Consider the following 17,959-nt stretch of genomic DNA (forward strand, 5'->3'; position numbering starts at 1 on the left):
AAATCCAAGCTCTCTCGAGGAGGAAGGAGGCTGGGCCAAACTCACCTCAAGCACACCTAAAGTCAAGATCCAAACTAAACACTACAAGAAAAAAAAAATTATGATAAAATTATTTGCGATGCAAATATTTTCATCGTCAATAATTATATTTATGACCAAAAATCAAATTCATCATAAATAATAAAATATTTATGATAAAAATAATTTTTCATTACGAATAATTATATATTAGCGATGAAAAAATATTCCATCGTAAATATGAATTATTTACGATGAAAATTTTTATCATAAATAATTTATCATTTATTTTAATTTTCAATTTTTAAATATTTATTATGAAAATATTTTCATCATAAATAAATTAAGTATTTATGAGAAAAATAGTTTTTTCATCGATAATAAATTTATTTCCAATGAAAATATTTTCATCATTAATATTCAAAAAAAATAAAAAATTTAAAAAATTTAAAAATTATAGATTATTTATGATGAAATTATTGCATCATAAATAATTGAGTATTTATGATGAAAATAAATTTTTATCATAAATAAATTTATTTACGATGAAAATATTTTCATCATAAATAATTAAAAAAATTATCAAAAATTTAAAAATATTAAAAATTACTTATTATTTATGATGAAAATTTTTTATCATAAATAAACTCTTATTTATGATAAAAAAAATTTTATCATAAATACGAGATTATTTATGATGAAAATATTTTCATCGCTAATGGTTAAAAAAATCAAAAATTTAAAAAAATCAAAAGTTAATCATTATTTATGATAAAAAATTTTTATTATAAATAAATACTTTTTGTAATAAAAAATTAATTTTCATCATAAATATGAGATTATTTTTGACAAAAATATTTTCATCATCAAAAGTTAAAAAAATAAAAAAATTTAAAAAAAATCAAAAATTGATTATTATTTATGATGAAAATATTTCATCATAAATAAGATATTTTTATGATAAAAAATAAATTTTTGTCATCAATACAAGATTATTTCCAACAAAAATATTTTCATCATCAATAGTTAAAAAAATAAAAAAATTAAAAAAAATTAAAAATTAATCATTATTTGTGATGAAAATTTTTCATCATAAATAATATCTTTTTAAGATGAAAAATTTTTTATCATAAATATGAGATTATTACTAATGAAAAAATTTTCATCATCAATTGTTAAAAAAAATTAAAATTTTAAAAAAATCAAAACTTAATCATTATTTGCGATAAAAATTTTCATCATAAATAATGTCTTTTATGATAAAAAAAAATTTATTGTAAATACTGAATTATTAATGATAAAAATATTTTCATCGTGAGTAATTTAAAAAAATTATAAAAATCAAAAGTTGCTTATTATTTATGATAAAATTTTTCATCATAAATAATGATTATTTAGGATAAAAATTTTATTTTTATCATAAATATATTTATTTACGATGAAAATATTTTTATCATCAATATTTAAAAAAATTAAAACTTTAAAAAAATTATAAAATTTAAATTCTTGATTTTGTGTAAGGCAACTGCATCTATTTTTTGTAGCAGTTGTATATATCTTTTATCCTTTTACATAATAAAGAAACAAATGTGAGTTATGATTAAGATCGAACTTTTTGTATGAAAAAATTATATGAAAGTGAGTGATATTCGTGGATTAGAATGAATAGATCCTTTTGAATGAAATGAGCTATATATTTATTTACGCATAAAATTTATCTGTTCATCGCTGTCACTGTTACTAGTGATATTAATGAATCTTTCTGATGGAGTGTCTGCCTTAAGCTACATAAAAGGAGCCTCCTTTCATATAGAAACTATATAGTTAAACAACGCATTCTAACATGGCTTCCACGATCTCAAAAGGCTGTATTTTTCGCATCGAATGATGCTCAAATGTATCTTTGTAAGAGTTCTAATCATGAGAAGATAAACAATACGAGCATTCATCTTTCTAGCAATGCAAAGCAAAAATATGAGTTTGTATTTTATAATACAACTTGCACTACTCCCAGGTCTACTTTGATTCTGATTAATTGTTAGATTTTTTATGCTCACACAATTCCTGACAAATTTCTCAATCTCAATCCTTACATACATGCAATATCCGAGCTTCTGGAATGAGAACTCCAAGAAGAAGATAAGCTCCATAGAGATCGAATACCTCAAAGCTATTGATCACCCATAGTGTCCATTTCATTGTGAAAGTCAAAGAGCTGTTCTTATAACAATTATTAGCGATGTAAATTAAACTTTTTGTCACAATTATATTTTTTATGTACGTAATTTTTTTTAAAGAAAAAAATTTTTTTTGAAAAAAAATTATAAATTAACTATTTATATAAATTTTTACTAATTAATAGAAAATTAAATTTTTTTTATAAAATTATTTTGAAAAAATTTTTTAGATCAAAATTTTTTTAGATTAAAAAAAATTATTTTATTTTTCACCAAGCATATTTTTTAATGTTATTTTTTTTGTTAAATTTTTTGGATAAAAATTTTTCCTGATGAAAAAATCTAAAATTAATTTTTTATAAAATTATTATTGAAAAGATATTTAATTATTAGTGACGTAAAACTAATTTTCATCGTAAATAGTCTTTAATTTTTTTATAAAAATATATTTATGACATAAATTTAGTTTTCATTGATAATCATATTTTAAAAATATTATTTTTATTAATTTTTATGAACAAAAAATTTACTAAAGGGAATAAAATTGTTAGAGGAAAAAAAAAATTTTTGACGGTAATTATTAGCCATGAAAAAAAATTTTCATTACTAATAATATTATTTTTATCACCAATAATTTATTTTTGAGTGAAATTTTTTTAGAAAAAAATTTTTTAGTGAAAAAATTTTTTGATAGAAATTATTGATGATGGAAGTCAAATTTCTATTGCTAATAAATTTATTAATGATGAATTTTTTTTCATCATCAATAATTTTTTTAAGAAATTTTTTTTTTTAATGGAGAAATTTTTTGAGTGAAAAAATTTTTTTGATAAAAATTATCGATGATAAAAATTAAATTTTTGTTGCTAATAAATTTATTAACGATGAATTCTTTTCATCACCATTAATTTTTTTAAGAGGAAAATTTTTTTTTGTGAGAAAATTTTTTTAGTGAAATTTTTTTTGATGAAAATTATTGATGATAAAAATTAAATTTTTGTTGCTAATAAATTTATTAACTATAAAATTTTTTTCATCGTCAATAATTTTTTTTAAGAGCAAAAATTTTTTAGTGGAGAAATTTTTTTTGATGAAAATTATTGACAATAAAAATGATTTTCTATCGCTAATAATAGTATTAACGATGAAAATTTTTGTCGCTAATAGTTATGTATTCAATGCACGTCAACTCGATGTCCCTTCATGTGAAATCCATTTCCTTTCCCCTCTCCCCTCTCCTCTCCTCTCCTCTCTCCTTGAGCTTTCCCCTCTCCCCTCTCCCCCTCCTCTCTCCCTCTCCGAGCTCTCCCCCCTCTTGCTACCGGTGAGCCCGTCTCCACCATCGCTGCCGCCGTCCGCACCGTTGCCGCTCCGCCGTTGCCGTCCGCATGAGGTAAGGATTCTTCCAACCCTTTTTTTTTGGGTTGATCGGGCCATTTGGGGGCGGAGGAGGTTGCAGGGGGGCTGTGGGCGGCCGGCGGTGCCATGGGGCCGGGGAGGGGGTCGGTCGGTGGAGGGGGTTGTAGGGTGGGGTGGGCAGTCGGAGGCAACATAGGGGCGGGGATGGGGTCGGGTGGCGGTCGGGGGTGACACGGGGGCGGGGATGGGGTCGGAGGGCGGCCGGGGGCGACTGGCAGCACTATGGGGCTGGGGAGGGGGTCATTGGCGATCGGTGGTGCCACGGGGTCGGGGAGGGGGTCAGCCGGTGAAGGGGGTTGGCCGGGGGCGACACGAGGGTGGGGATGGGGTTTGAGGACGATCGGGGGTGACACGGGGATGGGGGGCGGCTGGGGGTGACATGAGGGCAGGGAGGGGGCCATGGGCAGCCGGCGGTGCCACGGGGCAGGGGAGGGGGTCGGCCAGCAGAGGGGGTCGACTGAGGAGGGGATCGACTGAAGAGAGGTGGGTGACGATGAGGAGGGAGTCAATCGGGGAGGGGTGGGTGACGGCTAGGAGGGAGGAAAGGAGGAGAGAAATGAGGGAGAAAAAATGAAAAAAAATAAAAAAATAAAAAAAATAAAATATTAATCAAATATTTTATTATTTGATTAATAAAAATAAAATTTGGATCACGATCCGAATTGGATTGAGATCGGGATCCAGATCGAGATCCCGATTAGGATTGGGATCCAGATCGAGATCTGATCAAGATCCGAGTTGAGATCCAGGTCGTAGGGGGTTGGAGAGGGTGGTAGCACCGCGGGAGGTGGGTGACAGCGACGGCACCATGGGAGTGGAGGTCACGGGGGTCAAGTCTGGGCGGTGCGGGTTGGATGACAGCACCAGCATTGTGGGAGCGGGGGTCGTGGGCGGCCGAGTCCGGAGCTCGTTTAAAAAAAATATTTTTAAGTAAAAAATATTTTTAAAAAATTAAAAATTTATTTATTATTTTTAGATAAAAAATATTTTTTAAAAAAATAAAAAATCATCGGACCCCCAGGATTAGGTTCATATTATTATTTTACGTTAATATTATTTTACATGCTCAACTACTTATAGTTTATTTTATATTTATTACATAAATTTTTTAATGTTACTGCTAAAATTTATAAATTATTTTTTGTTCCACTAGTACAATACATATTGCTGTTGCTTATTATAATTTAATTATTTTATGTGCTATTTTATATACTTTTACTTATTATAATTAAATATAGAAAATATTTTTATTTTAGAAAAAACTCTACTAAAATTTTTGATGAAAAATTTTAATACAGAGTTATTTTTTTTTGATAATTTATATATTTATCTTTGAATATATGTTCAGAAATGGTAGTTAAATTATATTGAGTCGTAGATTTTAATTAAGAATCAATCTTGATCGAGATCGACTCTTGGATGTCCCACATTCGGATTTTTTGAAAAAGTAATAATCTTATTATTGTTAATAGTTGATATTTTATTTTATTATATAGTACTCAGTAGTTATCTGTCCACTATTCTTCAGGTATATGATGGATAGGGTGCATAGGCATCATATTCACGTCGTATACTTGAAGAACTATAGGGAGATGCTATCGAAATTTTCATAATAATAAAATAAAATATCGACTAATAACAATAATAAGATTATTACTTTTATGAAAGAGATAGGACCACACATGTTAGTAATAATTTAAAATGGATAGGATCATGCATTTTTGCTTCATTAAATTGATGGAAGGAGTTTTTCTATGTACTGTTTAGTCTGTATTTTTTAATGCGTGCTGCTTTATATAAAATGATCCATGTTCGAATTCAGATCGGGATTTGGTTTGGAATTCGGGTTGGGATTCAATCCGGAATTCAGATCGGGATTCGGTTCGGATGAATATCATTAAATTTTTTTTTGTTGTTAATGGTTTTCGTGTTTGTTATTAGATGGATATCAATAAAAGTTGGATGAATGCTAGAGGTATTTTTTTATCTGAATATCGAAAAGGTGTTCGAGATTTTATTAACTTTGTACGACATAAGACTGACATTGCTAGTCGGATAAAGTGTCAATGCAAGAGATGTGTCAATATGATATATCATCACATAGCACTTATTGAGGAGCATCTGCTATATTATAGTATGGATAAGAAGTATACTTGCTAGATATGGCATGGGGAGGGTGATCCGAATGAAGTTGTGTGTGACGATGACGATACTGAAGATGATAGTGATGCTACTGAACCTGTCAAACATGATGGTATAAGAGAACTATTAGATAATTTACATCAGGGTGTTTGTTCAAATGTATGCATGAGTATTAGTGCATCTGAAGGCAATTCTGATCATGAACACAATATTCGACTTAAGGTAGAAAGGACTTCTGAACAGTTTGCAAAGCTTATAAGAGATGCACGAGAGCCACTCTATCTAAATTATATAAAGTTCTCCAAGTTAAAGTTTTTGATAAAATTATTTCATATTAAAATCGTGAACCGATGGAGTCAGAAGTCATTTGACCAAAATTTGATATTGATTAAAGTAGCTTTTTTCGATGGAGAGAGACTTTCGAAATCATATTTTGAAGTAAAAATATATATGCAAGAATTGATACTTGGCTATATTCTTATACATGCCTAGAAAAATGACTGTATATTATTTTATAAGGATAACGAACATGCAAATGAATATCTGAAATATAGTGAGCCTAGGTATAAAACTGATAACAGAAAAGGAAAGAAGATACCTCAAAAGATTTTGAGGTATTTTTCATTGATTCCAAGACTTCAAAGGCTGTATATATCCATAAAGACAACAGAAGAAATGAGATGGCATCATGAGCAGTGGATTTCGAAAGAAAATATACTTAGCCATCCGACCGACTTCATAGTGTGAAAAAACTTCGATGTAAAACATCCGTACTTTGCGATTGATCGCGTAATATCCAGCTTGATATAGCGACAGATGAATTTAATTATTTTGGCAATTTGAATACTTCCTATAGTATGTGGCCCGTGATGTTAGTTGTACATAATGTGTTATCTTGGAAGTACATGAAAGAACCATTTATTTTTATGTTACTGTTGATTTTGGATCTGAAAGCATCAGGTAATGAAATTGATATATATCTGTGATCGTTAATCGATGATCTGAAGGAGCTATAGAAAAATGGAGTACAGACATATGATTTTGTGAGTCGAAAAAATTTTAAGTTGCATGCTTCAATTTTATAGACTATAAATAATTTTTCTGCATATGAAAATTTATCTGGATGGAGCACCAAAGGATATATGGTATGTCTAATATGCAATAAGGATGCATCCTCCTTACATTTAAAATATGGATGGAAAATATACTTCATGGGTCATCGACGATTTCTACTTGGTAATAATTCTTGAAAGATCCGTTACAACCAATACTTTGATGGTAAGTCCGACCGACGTTCACCACCTAAGGAGTTAAGTGGAGCAGAAGTTTTAGAATAACTTGAAGTTATTAAAAACGTCCAATTTGGACAAACATCTGATACTCACAAATGGAAGCATACTGAAGCTGAGCTAAATTGGATGAAGTGAAGTATTTTTTTCGAACTACCGTATTGGAAGCAGCTACTACTTCGTCATAATCTGGATGTAATGCACATTGAGAAAAATATTTGTGATAATATCATCAGTACTGTATTGAACATCTCAAAAAAATTAAAAGATATTATAAAAGTTCATCTTGATTTGTAGAAAATAAAAATCCGATTGGAGTTGCATTTAGTTCATCGAGGTAATAGATTTTTTATGCCACCTGCATGTTATTCGCTGTTTGATGAGGAAAAGAAGAATTTCTATGGATGGTTCAAAACTGTAAAGTTTTCTGACACATATGCTTCAAACGTATCATAGTGTGTTAGAAATAATGGCGATAATATCTCTGACATGAAAAGTTATGACTCTCATGTGATGATGCAACACTTATTTTCTATGATCATGCGTAGCTATTTAGGTGGTGATGTTCTAACTGCATTGATTGAGTTGAGAGTGTTCTTTCGAGAACTGTGTTGTTGAAAATTGAAGATTAACTTAATTGAGAAGTTTGAGAAGGATATCATACTCATTCTTTATAGGTTAGAAAAAAAATTTTTACTATCATTTTTTGATGTTATAGTACATCTGGCTATTCATCTTCCAAAGAAGCTCTTTTGATCAGACTGGTATATTATTGATGGATGTATCTTATAGAAAGATAAAAAAATTATTGGTGCAGAATTCTGTCGATGTCGGAGAAGCTGGAGTCGAGGGGATCGCGTCCGCCATCGAAACCTGCAAGAAAAGTCTAAACCGGAGTTGGGGGTGCTCCGAAAAGATCCTTCGATGCTCAAGTCAGTACTCTACCTCAACAGAAATGGAGCACTCAAACGAAATTTTAGTAGAATTTCGAGATAGAGTTTTTAGCTTAGAGAAGAACGTATCTGGGGGTCCCTTTTTATAGACGGAGAGCGTAACTGATCGACAGCGACGTCTGTAACCATCTGGTAGTGGGCCGTTCATGGCCACGCGAAGTTTGTTGCGGAGAGTAGTGGCGTCAGTGGGCCGTTCAGAGCCACGTAGAGTTTGTTATGGAGAGTGGAGTGGTGTCCGTTGTCACGACTTGTCAGAGAGTGGTGGGGCCACATGAAATCTGTTACAGAGAGTGGAGTGGGGTAGTGGCCATTATCGTGACTTGCCAGAGAGTTCGGATCTGATGGCTGAAGATTGGTTGGGACGTCTGATGGAGCAGAATGGCTCTCTGTCTCTGCAATCTAAGAGAGACCGAATATTTTTGAGGTTGCTGACGAGTCCACTGTTGTCGGGTGCTTAGAGCGCTGATGCTGCAGGTAGAAGTCATCTGCGGTAGAAGCTCAGATGGAAACTTTCTGTTGGAGAAGTCCGATTTCATGAGGAATCCGATAGAGGGTCGACCGACAGTGGAGTTCGGATGGTGTTGTGGAGGTTCGTCTGCTGGAGGAGTCTTGAGGACACTGTGGAAGGTCGAACGTTGGAGGAGTTCGGGATACGGTTCTATGGTAGAAGTTCGAACGGAGTCCAGCTCTCGTAGGAGTTCGAAAGGAGGTCACTTATGGTAGAAGCTCGATCGAAGATCAGTTGTCGTGGAAGCTCGGATGGAGACTTCTCATTGTAGAAGTCCCGCTGCTGGAGAAGCTCGGTCATCGACGAGGTCCGGAAGAAGTTCAGAGTAGAGATCTGGTGGAGTCCATCCGTCGTAGAAGTTCGTCTGGGATCTGGCTCTTATAGGAGCTAGGATGAAATTAGCTCGGATGAAATTTGAAAGGCGGTCGACCATCGTAGAAATTTGGATGGAGTCTGGTTACTGCAGAAGTCCTGTTGTTGGAGAAGCTCGAACATCGACGAAGCCCGAAAGAAGTTCGGAGTAAAGTCATTCGTGGTCGGAAGAAGTCTAGGCTGAGATTCGGAGAATAGTCGATCACTGTAGAAAATTGGTTGATAGTGGAGCTCAGAGGGCGTTTGGAGCAGTCCAGTAGATGAATGAAGGAGCCCATTATTGGAGAAGTCCGGATGGTATTATGGAAGCTCGGACGGTCGGGGGAGTTCGCAAAGACGCCACACAAAGTCGGAAGCCGGAAGAGCCCTGAAAGGGTCGGTCTTTTACGAACTTCGGCTGGGGTTATTTTATACCCAACACCAGTCTCCTTACTTTCGAGTTCGGGCTCCGAATGAAAAAAGTACAGAAAAATTTTCACAGTCGAAGTTGCCTCCCTTAATTTTTGTACTCGGATGTTTTCAGATATTTTGGCGTTTGGCGCGCCGGTGCTGGAGCCTTTTCAAATCGAGGCGATCCGAAAAGATTTTTTCGAAATTTCTGCTGGAGCATTGCTCTAGGTGCGGCGCAATAATGGTTCTGTCAGTGGCCAGCCACTTTTAACCGCCTGCCAAGGTGAGTGGGACATGTGGCGGTCGTAGATTGGTCAGAGGAGATCTGCAATCATTATTGCGTCGGACCTCATCACTTATTTAAACCCGCCTCCCTCCTTCAGGGGTCTCACTTTGCCTGAAAGTTTCTTCGATCCCTCTTTCTTCCTGAGAGTTCCGTTCTTCCCCAGCATCCTTCTCAGCCTTAGACGTTCTTCGAGTCGTCCCCATCTCTGCACCTCTGCCTCCTTCAGACCAGCCTAGGTTAGTTCCAAAACTCTTCCTATTTTCGTGGCTCTATTTTTAAGCCGTGCCGATCTTCTTTCGTTGCAGGTATAGATGCGGATGCAGCTTGGATGCTAGCCAAGAGTCTCAAGGCCCACAAGAGGAAAGGCGCTGCAACTTCTGGGTCGGCGAAGAAGGTGAGGGTAGAAGAGATAGATCCGACCGTGCTTCACCTTGATCATCTAGAGCCCGCGCTCGTGGTACATCTTCGACCGTGAGTACTTTCTGATCTCACGGAAGGGGGAAACAAAAAAAAGAAACTGGAAGAAGAAGTTAAATACCTAAAGCAATCCTCGATGATGGCTGGAACCGAGAGTTCGAAGTTTGAAGAAGCCGAGCTTCTTTAGAGCTTTTTACCTTTTATTCTATGTATTCCTTTCTTTTCTTATTGCTCTTTTTTTTTTGACCTTCAAAGGCTTTGTAACGCGCACTTTACTAATGAAATGAAAAGAAAATTTTTCATTATCTTGTCCATTCTTGCATTAAGTTGTCGTTTACTGAACTTCTTTTGTCTTCTGTCTTATTTGATGTCGATGTTGTTTAAAGATTTCTGGTCATCGCCGTATTGACTCGCCCTTAGGGACTGGAGATTTTCGATAAGGGTTTTCTTTCTCGTTGAGATGAGGTCCCTAGAACCTTGGATGTAGTTCATTTCATTTTTTTTATCTCTAGTGTACCTCGTCACTTTTTTTTCTTTTTTTTTTTGTGTTAGGGCGAGGGTTTTCCTTTTGCTTCTAACGGGATTGTAGGGGTGTAGAGGAGTTGCTGAGGGACTTTTCCCTTCATCCGATCTCAAACGATCAGATCTTCATTTGTGTCAGGATGAGGTTCTCCTCCTGTTCCTGACGTAATCAATTTCAGCTCATGTTAGGACGAGATCTTCCTCCTGCTCCTAACGGGGCTGTGGGGGCACATAAGGGTCGTTGCAAGGGCCTCTCCCCCCATCCGGTCTCTAAATAATCAGGCCTTCGACTTTGCTCATGTTAGGACGAGATTCTCCTCCTATTTCTAACATGGCTGTGGGGGCACATAAGGGTCATTGCAAGGGCCTCTCCCCCATCTGGTCTCTAAATAATCGGATCTTCGACTTTGCTCATGTTAGGATGAGATTTTCCTCCTATTCCTAACATGACTGTGAGGGTACATAAGGGCCTTTGCAAGGGCCTCTCCTCCCATTCGGTCTCTAAATAATCGGGCCTTCAACTTTGCTCATGTTAGGATGAGGTTCTCTTCCTGTTCCTAACATGGCTGTGGGGGCACATAAGGGCCGTTGCAAGGGCCACTCCTCCCATCCGATCTCTAAATAATCGGGCCTTCGACTTTGTTCATGTTAGGACAAGATTCTCCTCCTATTTCTAACATGGCTGTGGGGGCACATAAGGACCGTTGCAAGGGCCTCTCCCCCCATCCGATCTCTAAACAACCGGGCCTTCGTTTGTGTCAGGACGAGGTTTTCTTCTTGTTCCTGATATGCTTAATTTCGATTGTCTGAAGGAGCTACTCCCTGTCATTATAAGCTCATACCAAAAGAAAAGATATGCGAATATGAAAGAAACTTTTATTTAAGGCAAAGTTATCGGTAATACATTCGTAGATTTTTCGAATTCCATGGTCGTGGAAGGTCTGCTCTTCCGAGCTCCTTTAGATAGTATGTTTCAGGCCGACCCACTTCTCTGACTTAATACGGGCCTTCCCAGTTAGGGACAAGTTTTCCTTGATTCTGAGGTTGTGAGGCAGAGGCTTGTCGAAGTACCAAGTCCCCCACTCTGAAGGCCTTGCTTTTGACCCAAGAGTTGTAGTAGCGGGCCACTTTCTGCTTGTAGGCGGCCATCCGAACTTGAGCTGTCTCTCACTTTTCTTCTAACAAGTCGAGGTTGGCCTTGAGATCCTGTGATTTGCACTGCTCATCGAATGCCACAATTCACGCCGACGGAAGCTTGAGTTTGATCGGGATCACGACTTCTGTTCCAAAGGCTAAGGCAAAGGGGGTCTCCCCCGTGGGCAGTCTTTGGGTAGTTCGGTATGCCCACAACACATGATAAAGTTCATCCGCCCAAGTCCCCTTTGCTTTTTCACGTCTCGCCTTGATTCCTTGCAACAGAGTCTTGTTAGTAACCTCGGCTTCACCGTTTACTTGTGGATGGGCTACTGACGTGAAGTTATGGGAGATGTTTAAGTCCTCACAAAATTCAGCAAATCTTGCTCCAGCAAATTGCCGTCCATTATTGGTAACGAGGGTTCTGGGTAAGCCGAACCTACAGACAATTGACTTCCATACGAAGTCCTGTACCTTGGCTTCTGTAATTTTTGCCAAAGGTTCAGCTTCGATCCACTTGGTGAAGTAGTCAATTGCCACCAAGAGGACTTTCATTGCCCGGATGCCATGGGAAAAGGTCCGAGGATATCTATCCCCCATTGTGCAAACGGCCATGGGGCACTCAAGGGTGTAAGTTCGGAGGCGGGTTGCCTTTGGATATTTGCATATCTCTGACACCTATCACACCTTCTGACATATTCGATGGAGTTGTGGTACACAGTATGCCAGTAATAGCCTTATCGGAGCAGCTTGTGGGATAAAGATCTAGCCCCCAGGTGACTTCTGCAGACTCCCTCATGTACCTCCCACAAGGTGAAGTCGGCTTCAGAAGGCCGAAGATATTTCAGAAGGGACAAAGAGTATGACCTCTTTGTACAGCTTGCCTTCATAAAGAATATATCGGGAGGCCTGGTTCCTAAGCTTCCGAGCTTCTTTTGCATCAGGAGGAAGAACCCCGTCCTTGAGGTACGCAACCAGTGGGTCAATCTAGCTGGATTCATGGTTGATCTCCATCATAAACTATGGCTCTTCCATACTTGGGCACTTTAGAACTTCGAAGAAAACTTCCTTGGGCAGTTCAGCCAGAGCCAGTGTAGCTAACTTGGAGAGAAGGTCGGTCCTGGTATTTTCTGCTCTTGAAATCTGCTTGATGTCAAAGCTACTGAAGACAGGGACGATCTCTTTTACCTTTTTGAGATACTTGGCCATACTGTCCTTCCGAGTTTCATAGTTTTCGCTGACTTATCCCACCACCAATTGGGAGTCACTGTAGACTTGAAGCCGATCTACTTCTAACTCTTTGGTGATCCTCAGTCCTACAATCAGAGCTTCATATTCTGCTCCGTTATTCGTCGCAGGAAATTCGAAGTGCAGTGCGTACTCTGCGATAATTTCTTCCGGATTGACCAAGATCAGGCCCACGTCCGGGCCCGACATGTTGGAGGAACCATCCACATAGAGAGCCCAGAAACCATCAGGAAGATCCATTCTTTCCTCAGGGGGGTTCAACTGAAACCCTGAGTTGTCAACTTCACCCTGTTCAAGTTCGACCTCTTCCGGAATAGTGCACTCCACTATGAAGTCTACTAATATCTGAGCTTTAATCGTTGGCCGAGGTTGATAGTTGATGTCGAATTCTGTGAGCTCAACTGTCCATTTCACTATCCTTCCGGAAGCATCCACTCGATGCAGAACCGTCTTAATCGGTTGGTCGGTGAGCAGTGTTATGGTGTGCCCTTGAAAGTAAGATCGGAGCCTTCGAACTGCAATCAACAAGGCGTAAGTTAGTTTTTCTAACTTAGTATACCTGGTTTCGACATCTCTCAGTACTCGACTTATGTAGTAGATCGGTCGTTGAATTTTTGCTTCTCCCTTAACCAGAACTGCTGTGAGAGCCACAGGGGAGACCGTCAGGTGTAGGAACAACTCCTCTCCGGATTCGAACTTTGTCAATAGCGGAGGTGAGCCGAGGTAGTTCTTTAATTCTTCAAATACTTGCTGACATTCAGTAGTCCAACAGAAGTTCTTCGGCTGCTTGAGAGTCTGAAAGAAAGGCAGGCATCGTTCGGCCGACTTTGAGACGAAGCGACTCAGAGCTGCTACTCTCCCAGTAAGGCGCTGAACTTCTTTTATCGACTTTGGGGTGGTCATCTCCTGGATGGCACGAATTTTTTCTGAATATGCTTCGATCCCGCGCCCCGATACCATGAAGCCCAAAAATTTTTCTGAGGTTACTCCAAAAGTGCACTTGGTCGGATTCAGCTTCATCTTATATTTTTGGAGGGCGCTGAAGGTCTCCTCAAGGTCAGTGACGTAGTTCATTGAGGATTTACTTTTTACGAGCATATCGTCCATGTAGACCTTCATGTTGCGGCCGATCTGCTCTTTAAAGATCTTATTCACCACCCGTTGGTAGGTCGCCCCTACATTTTTTAGGCCAAAAGGCATGACCCTGTAACAATAAAGATCACGGTTAGTAATAAAAGTAGTTTTTTCTTCATCTTCTGGTGCCATCCTGATTTGGTTGTAGCCGAAAAATGCATCCATGAAAGTGAGAAGCTCGTGGCCCGAGATTGTATCCACTAATTGATCAATTCTGGGCAGAGGATAACTGTCCTTCGGGCAGGCTTTGTTCAGCTTTTTGAAGTCTATACACATTCTTCACTTGCCGTTCGCCTTCTTGACCAGAATCACGTTGGAGACCCAGTTCGGATAGTTGACTTCTCTGATGAATCCGACTTTCAGGAGTTTATCAACTTTCTCTGCTATTGCCATCTGCCTTTCCGGTGCATGGCTTCGAATTTTTTCCTTCGCCGGCCGATGTTTGGGATCAATAGCCAGACGGTGTTCTATGACTTCAGCATCAATCCCTGGCATGTCCGTCGGAACCCAAGCGAAAACATCCGCATTCTTTTATAGAAAATTGATGAGCTGTGCCCGTACCTTTTCTCCCAAGTTGGAGCCGATCTTCACCACATGCTCCTCATTTCCATCATTCAAAGGAATTGAGACAAGATCTTCAATTGGCTCACCCCGTTCTTCAGCAAGATCATCGCAAGTGTCCAATCCATTAACGGGACAGGGGTCAAACTGACCATTTCTTTGCAGGTCTATATTGTTGCAGTGTCTTGCCAGGGCTTGATCTCCTCTGACCTCTTTGACCCCTTAGCTAGTAGAAAATTTTAGCTTCAAATGGTAGGTCGATACCACAGCTTGAAGGGCGTTGAGGCCAGGTCGGTCGAGTATTGCGTTGTAGGCAGATGGCGCCCTTACTACCAGAAACTCCACTTGCACTCTTGATTGCTTTAGGTACCGGCCTGCAACCACGGTCAACGTTATTACTCCTTCTACTGGCATGGCATCGCCAGTGAACCCCACCAATAGGGAGCTTATCGGCCCTAATCGACCATCCGAAATGGATATTTTTGAGAATGCATCATAAAATAAAATATCGATCGAGCTTCCACTATCAACAAGAATACGGCGTACATCATAGTCAGCAATATTTAAAGAAACTACAATCGCATCATTATGGAAGAATGGAATCTCCCGGGTATCTTCTTCAGTGAAGGTTATAGACTCTTCAGTCCTCTGCCGCTTGGGCGGTCCGGTCGATCCATTGGTTGCTCCCTGCCAGGGACCTCTAGAGATGGTGTAGATGATCCCGATGGGGGCCCGATCCTCAGACTGTTCCTCCTTCCTTGGCGGCTCTGGCTGTGGTAGGACCCTCGATCAATCTTTCCTATCTTCAGGTCGACGTCGGATAAATCTGTCAAGTCGACCTCGTCTGATGAGCTCCTTGATCCGTCGGTTCATCTCTTGGAACCTTTGATCCAGGAGATTTTTTTGACTACGAGTCTCGAGGGTCTCCTGGTGGAACGGAGGTAGGGACCCTCTGGAGGTAGAATCGTGATCGGACGGAGGGCTCTCCGCCTTCTGCTTCCCCTTTTCGGGGAAGACAAGGCGACTGGCCCAAGTGGCCCCCCCGATCGTCAGATTCTGAAACTCTGGTGATGCTCTTTCCAGCTATACTGATGCCTGTGGCTGTTGCGACTGCTGCTTCATGGCCTGCACTGCTTCGGTGAGGCCCCTGACCTGCTGAACCAGCAAGTCGAACTGCTCCATGCCGATTGTCATTGTCGGAGGAGGAGCCTGAAAAACTAGAGACGAGGTCGGAGCTTGCGGGTCTCATTAAGATCTGGCCGCGGAGGTCGTGGATCGCCTGGTGGATGCCTTTCGGAGAGGCATCAGGTAGAGATCTGACGGGAGAAGAAGGAGAAAATGTCGAAGAAGATGACCGAAGACAATCCCGTTGAGTACTCCTTTAAGAATAAGGGTACTGTGAAGACACAGTCCTCTTCCTCTAGCACCAATTCTATTGGTGCAGAATTTTGCCAATGCCGGAGAAGCTGGAGTCGAGGGGATCGCGTCCGCTGCCGGAACCTGCAAGAAAAGTCTAAACCCGAGTTGGAGGTGCTCCGGCAAGATCCTTCGACGCTCAAGTCAGTACTCTGCCTCAACAGAAATGGAGCATTCAAACAAAATTTTAGCAGAGTTTCGAGATATAATTTTTAGCTTAGAGAAGAACATATCTAGGGATCCCTTTTTATAGACGAAGAGCGTAACTGATCGACAGCGACATTTGTAACTGCCTGGTAGTGGGATGTTCATGACCACGTGGAGTTTGTTGCGGAGAGTAGTGGCGTCAGTGGGCTGTTCAGAGTCACGTGGAGTTTGTTATGGAGAGTGGAGTGGTGTCCGTTATCGTAACTTACCAGAGAGTGGTGGGGCCACGTGGAATCTGTTACAGAGAGTGGAGTGGGGTAGTGGCCATTGTCGTGACTTGCCAGAGAGTTCGGACCTGACAGCTGAAGCTCGGCTGGGATGTCTGATGGAGCAGAATGGCTCTCTATCTCTGCAATCTAAGAGAGGCTCGGATATTTTCGAGGTTGCTGATGAGTCCACTTTTGTCGGATGACTAGAGCACTGATGCCGCAGGCAGAAGTCATCTGCTGTAGAAGCTCGAACGGAGACTTTCTATTGGAGAAGTTCAATTTCATGAGGAATCCGGCAGAGGGTCGACCGACAGTGGAGTTCGGATGGCGTTATGGAGGTTCGTCTGCTGGAGGAGCCTTGAGGACACTATGAAAGGTCGAACATTAGAGGAGTCCGGGATACAGTTCTGCTGTAGAAGTTCAGACGGAGTCCAGCTCTCGTAGGAGTTCGAAAGGAGGCCGCTTATGGTAGAAGCTCAGTCGAAGATCAGTTATCGTGGAAGCTCGGATGGAGACTTCTCATTGTAGAAGTCCCACTGCTGGAGAAGCTCAATCATCGATGAGGTCCGAAAGAAGTTTGGAGTAGAGATCCGGTGGAGCCCATCCATCGTAGAAGTTCGTCTAGGATCCAGCTCTTGTAGGAGCTCGGGTGAAATTAGCTCAGATGAAATCTGGAAGGCGGTCGACCGTCGTAGAAACTTGGATGGAGTCTGGTTACTACAGAAGTCCTATTGTTGGAGAAGCTCGGACGTCGATGAAGCCCGAAAAAAGTTCGGAGTAAAGTCGTTCGTGGCCGGAAGAAGTCTAGGCTGAGATTTGGAGAATAGTTGATCACTGTAGAAAATTGGTTGATAGTGGAGCTCAGAGGGTGTTTGGAGCAGTTCGGTAGATGAATGGAAGAGCCCATTATTGGAGAAGTCCGGATGGTATTATGGAAGCTCGGACGGTTGGGAGAGTTCGGAAAGACGCCACACAAGGTCGAAAGCCGGAAGAGCCCTGAAAGGGTCGGCCTTTTACGAACCTCGGCTGGAGTTATTTTATATCCAACAGAAATTATACGTACTTTATCATATCATTTATAAGATATAAATATATTTTTAAAATTTAAATTTATTTTTATTTACAGATTCTTGTGTATCCTAAAAAAGTATGTGCACAATAAAGCATGGCCTGAAGGATCTATAGCGAAAGCATACGTAGCTATAGAGTGTATCACATTCTGCTCGATGTATCTTGACGATATCGAAATAAGATTTAATCACATAGATCGTATGCAGATCGTGAATGAGGTGATAATAAACTGACGTTATTTATATTTAAATGAACGGTTCGACCCATTGGTGGAAGGAGATATGAATTTATGGACGTGAATGAGCTATTCAAGACATACTTCTATATTCTAAATAATTATGAAAAAATTGAAGATTTCATTAAGTAAGTACTATCTTAGCATACTGTTTAATATTCTAAGCAATTTTTTCATGTCGATGTAAAATTAAAAAATATGACTTATCGCAGTGAGCATAAGAGTATACTATGCAGAGAGAATAATACGAA

This window comes from Elaeis guineensis, chromosome 5 (genome assembly GCF_000442705.2).
Source record: "Elaeis guineensis isolate ETL-2024a chromosome 5, EG11, whole genome shotgun sequence".
Classification (NCBI taxonomy): domain Eukaryota; kingdom Viridiplantae; phylum Streptophyta; class Magnoliopsida; order Arecales; family Arecaceae; genus Elaeis; species Elaeis guineensis.